Source organism: Salvia hispanica, chromosome 4 (genome assembly GCF_029641045.1).
Source record: "Salvia hispanica isolate PSC_SH4W2 chromosome 4, Shi_PSC_v1, whole genome shotgun sequence".
Classification (NCBI taxonomy): domain Eukaryota; kingdom Viridiplantae; phylum Streptophyta; class Magnoliopsida; order Lamiales; family Lamiaceae; genus Salvia; species Salvia hispanica.
Window position 1 is genome coordinate 46,904,723 of NC_142695.1, and position 6,000 is coordinate 46,910,722.

Sequence of the window (6,000 nt, forward strand, 5' to 3'; positions counted from 1 at the left end):
ATCCCTGGGATTCCCTTATCTCTATCGTCTTTCTCCGTATTTTTTTCCCTAAACCCTAAACCCAACACCTAAATCATTCCATGGATCCCCTTACTAGCCCATTAAGTACATTATAAATAGTGAATGAGGTGGGAAACCCTAGCATACCATACAACAAAACACTCTTCCCCCCTAAACCCTAGTAGCCGTCGCCGACTCTCTTTCTCCCCCTTTGCCTCGGTTTTCGTGCCTTGGCACGTGGGAGAATTAGGGTTATGTTTTGTTCTTGTGTTATCATAATTCATAGGATTAGATCAAGACAATATCGAGTTTGTGATTGGTTTTCCCTAGATCTCTTCAAGACTATTATTGATTATTCAAGATCCGCTCACACGGATGAGTGATCAAGGACAAGGGAATAGTACGGAAGATTCGTGGTCGATAAACCATGGATTTCCGGTTGGTGCAGCTAGCAACGTCGATCCTATGATGGATCAAGATGTAACGATCGTATCTACATCAAATTGCATGTCTATATGTGTTTTTGATGTGTTTTATCTATAGATCTAGTTTATTGCATGAAATTGGAATCGAATGCATAATCATCTAAATAGATCTGTTAATGACCTGTTTGTTTTCCGTGTCTTCCGCTGCGGTAGTTCCAACAATTGGTACCAGAGCCAATTTTTAGGCTCTGATTTTTTCATTTTTTGATTCCATTTTTGAAAAACGGAGAATCTTCCTTTGAGATTAATTGAATTTTTTTGAAAATTGTAGTGTTAAAACTTCGGATTTTCGAAAATAATGCAATACATGTTATATGTTTATAATATGTGTTGGATCTATGTTTTTCTTGATTTTATTTTCAAATCTATGATATGATGTTCTAGATCGATGAAGGAATATTATGAATCTTGAATTTTATTCAAGTTTTTCACAAAAATATTCTAGATCTATAATGAACATCATTAGATCTATATATTCTAAGTAATATGTACTAGATATGTTTGAATGATTACCTATATGTATGTGTTTAAGTGAATATATGTGTTTGAATCAAGAAATAAAGTGGTCCATGATTGAATACTTGGATCGATGAAAGAATATTATGAATCTTGAATTTTATTCGAGTTTTTCACAAGAATATTCTAGATATAAGCAAGTATTCATAGATCTATAGTTTTATGTTCTCAATATGCTAGAACAATTTAAATCGCTAAAAGCTATATGTTTAAATGTACATATTGGTTTGAACATAAAAGATTGTTATAAATTGAGAAACGATTAATTAAGATTTAAGATCGTGGTCAAGCGAAGCGACCGCGATAAATCAAGTTAATTAAGTTGAAAACGACTAAATAAACACAAGGGTTAAAACCTAAGTGTGTTTGCGTTCCGAGCTGTCTTCGTTGGGGATCCTAGATCCAGATCCGGTGAGAGGAGGTGGCGGCGGTCTCAGCTGGTTGGAGAAGCAGACGGCGACGACGCTTATGAAGACGGCAGCCGTGGATCCTTGTTGATCCAGTCACGGCAGCAGCATCTTCAGGAAGTCAGCGGCAGAGACGTCGTCTCAGGGCAGTTACGGCTGATCGGAGAAGGCAACGGACAGCAGCTCTGGCAGCAACTGCTTCGTCTTCGGACAGCAGCGCCGGACAGCAGCTGTGTTGAACGATGGGCAGCAGCTGCAGAGTCGTGTGACAGCAGCAACACCCAACTGCTTGTCGCCTTCGGGCGACGGCGGAGGAGCTGTCCTCGTCGGACAGCAGCGCTGCAATCAAAGCAGCTTCTTCTCTGTGCAGCAGCGACACTTGCAAAGCGTCAGTGACTCTGCAATGGCAGCAGCGTCTGCAAACGCCGGAATTCTTCGTTGCAGGACTGAGCCGGCTGCTCCAGTAGGAGCGGCAGAGGCGGCAGCGGTCAGCAGGCGGCGACGCTGCAGTGGGAGCAGCTCCGGCAGTCGCGGGAGGCGGCGAAGGCTAGACGCGGCAGCAGCGGCTGCTGCGAGGCCCGGTGGCGGCCCAAACCCTAATTAGGGTTTTGGTCGCGTCGTCTCCTTCTTCGTTTTCGTTTCTTAACACACATGTTATTTACAATTGTGGTTTGAAATTCTAAACCTAGAATAATTCTATAACTTGTGGTAGATTGGAATGATTAATTTGTTTAATCAACATTCTAATTTAAAGAGAATTTGATACCTTCTTTAAATATGGCCAATTGGAACAATTAGCTCAATAATTGATTTAATTTGTTAATTAGTTGATTTTTTATGGATTCTTTCCATCTAGATAATATCATGATAATTAACATAAGGAAATTCAATATTTTGTTTGATCTAATTTTTGGCTTTTCCACAACCGGATGGAATTTCTAAAGAATATTCTCTTAATGTGATTTCATGTTTTATTTTAAGGTTTAATTGAAAAAGTCTTTATTTTATTTGGTGTGTTATGGAATTATATCTTATAAATATACCTAAGGAAAAGACATGAGTTTTTCAATTGTGTTAAACCTTAAAATTTTGAAAAATTACATGTATAATAATTGGATGGATTTTAATTGAAATCTTATTCCTAGTTTGAATTTTGTCTTTAATTTGATGTAAGGTGAATTTTATTTCATCTAGATAACATCGGATTAATTAGTGAAGTGAAAAATTCATTTGGCATTAACATGCTACAAAAATCCTAAATTATTAAAGTTTGAAATAGTTAATCGGATTTTAATTGGAATTCAATTCCTAGATTAAAATTTGAATTTTATCTTTATTTTTATGAAGGTGAATTTGTTTCATCTCGATAACATCAAATGTGATTTAAAGGTATGAAAAATTCATAAAGCATTAATTTTGCAATTAAAAACCTTAATTATTTATTTAAGTTGAATTTTATCTTTAATTTTGATGAATGTGAATTTTATTTCATCTAGAAACATCATTATGAAGTAAGGATGTAATAAGATTCTTCTTGTCATGTGATTTTATTTGAAAGCTATGAGAATTTTAATTCTTGGATTTAATTGGTGTATTTCAAATGGATTTAGTCTTAATTGGATAAATGTGGATTTATATATCCAAGTGGGCATTTAAATTAAGACTTAGCTAATATTTTACGATATACACTTAGACATTAATTTTAGGATAAAGATGGACTAATTCTATCTAAGTAAATCCTAAGTATATTAAAAGGTAGTTCTAATAATCGAGATACGTTGTTTTAATTCTATCTATTTATTTTAGATGCTTAATTAAATGATCAAGTTTCGTCAATATGTTTATGTGAACCTTTCATATGTGTGTTACATATTTTTAATGATGATTGATGGATATTTAATTGGAGTTATGATTTTATTTGTTAAAATCTAGTTTAACTCATACATCACCTATGTATAAATTGTTTTACATGCATAACTAGTACATGTTTAATTGTACTTTGAATGTGGATATCTGCCTTATCTGCTTAAGTGATAATTAAACTATTAAAACCACCAACACGAAAATATGAAGCGATAATTACAACATGTTTGTATATGGCCTCCATAAAATTGGTCTTAGTACGAAGTACTGACCGGCCTGTCTTTACGGGAGGAACATTACCAGTTCGTAAGTTTAGACTTCTCTAGATAAAGGTTATTAAAATCGTAAAATTAGTTTTTAGTGATATCGAGACTAGTCTTTACCGGAGCAACATTGCTGCGAAATTATAAGGATTATATTTTAATAATGCTTAGACGGAGCTATAGGAGGAGGTGCTTGTCCGGTCCGACCTTTCTTTAGAGGAGTTCACGAACAAGTAAAGAATCCTTAGTGCTTAATTTTATGGTTATACGCTTTAGCAGTGTTAGTTAGCCATGCCATTCTTATGATCTCTGGACTATCTGTTGACATTGTGGCCAGTAAAACTTATGGATTTCTTGTATGAATATGACACGGCTTCCTCATTGAAGAACGTTTGTGCTTGATTTTTGTGGATGTAAAATGGATGAATTTGTCATGACCGCACTTTGCTAAGGATAGCGAAAGCGGGTAAATCGCGACTAATGAGAGGGATTAAAGAAACGGGGAAAGAAAAGGGGAAAGAACTTGTGAATATGCCCGAAGGCCAAGTCGATCATATCATAGAATAGAAGTCAAATGTACCATTACATGGTCTTAGAACTAGAATAAACATTACATCAATAAATCAGAGTTCGAAGGTGAGATTCTAAGATGTCTCACTTCACAAAGAACAGCGGAATAAGTCCATACTAGACGATTTCGTGTATGAAGACACGAATCGCGAAAAGATCCACTGGATTATTTAGTAGCATCGACTCCGATCATTTCTCCATTCTCTTGACGTTCAACCTGCACATTTATAAATACATGCAGGGCTGAGTACAGGAGTACTCAGTGGACACATGCCGAAAACAAAACATACAATATATAGTTGTCATCCATCCACAGTATCGCACGGGGGTTTTTCTTAAAAGGCCCGAGCATACTAAATTCTTTTTGTGAGCTAAAAGTTCGATTGATCAATCTAAGTTCTTTTGGATCCTCGCCTTATCTGAGAATTGTGTATCGTGAAGGTGGCCACCTTCAGCGGACGCATCGCCGGCCAACAGATGATGGCTCACGGCTCGCGTGCACATTATTCCGAAATAGGACCGAATTTGTTAAACTCGGGCTGGCATCGCCAAAACCCGCGGGCGACAAACCCAACAGATAGGCCTCAAAACAAACATTTTATGGAATGACAACAACTTGAAAATAATCACTGCTTCATTTTGAGAAAGATGATTTTTCATAACTTCAAAGTATTTGCTTCATATCCACACTATAGTGCTGGATATTAAAAGAAAGCCCACCTGATATGCTTATGTCTCAACTCAAATACTCGCTTTGGCCCACTCGCCCTTGAGCAATTTATCCCTTGAAAATGAATAGCGTAGCACGCTAATTAATACTTGAACTATTTTTTCTTTAGAAAGAATGCATGCATCCTATTAGATAGCACCTATATCTCAGTCTCGTCTTATAGGATTTTTCTTCATCCTACCTCGGCTTCACTACTCTGCAGAGTTTATTTATTCTCTTTATTAACTTTGGAGAAATTCTATTTTCTCTAAACAAATACTCGGCCCTTATTTACAAGAATAGAAATTCTTGGAAAGTTTCTTCTAAAATTCTTTTCTTCGGATTTTTCTTAAGGCCGCCCATGGCGTCGCGAGGCGACGCCGATCGGCCCTCGCTTTTCCAACTCCATTATTTTCTATCTTCGAGAACTTAGTAAATTATTCGGGAACTAATTAATTGAGCTCCAATCTCAAGTCCTTAAATTAATTCCGATCCAACATAAATAATCCTCAGCCCAAAACAATTAACCTCTTGGCCCAACTTAAAATTTAATTAAATGGACTTAGCCTTAGAACTAAATTTAGTCCAGCAACTTCATTTGCCTTAGGCCCAAGCAGTGACCCATTTACTTAATTAATTCAAAAACCCAACAAAATAAGGTGTCCATCGTGAATTCCATCACCTCACTTTCCCATTCCAAATCAAAAATCCCTAATTCAATGAATGAGAGGCTGCACCTCCTACTCCCTTCTCCGGAAAAATCATCGTCTCTCCGGCGAATCACCGCCTCTCCGCATCGCCGGAGCTACACCGGCTCCGCCTTCTCTCTCGAGTTCGCACCTCGTCTCCTTTCCTCTCGGCAGGATCGCGCCTCACTTGCGTCGCCGGGCGAACTCGCCTCAGCGTTCTCCGACGAGCGCTCTCCGTCCAGCGCCGGCGTCCTCGGCGAACCCGGCAGTAGAGAGGAGGCATCGCCTCCTTCTCCCTCTCTCAGCCGCGGCTTGCAGCTGCTCCGCGGAAGCTTGCAGACTCCGTCGACGCTTGCTCATCGCCCGGCAGCTCTACCATCACTCCTCACTCCAAAGCTAAGTCTCCTTCCCCCTTCCCCTCTGATTCCATTTCTTTGAGCTATGGTAGTAATTATGTTGAGGATTTCCTTGTTATTTTGTGGAGTAAAGTTATGATCT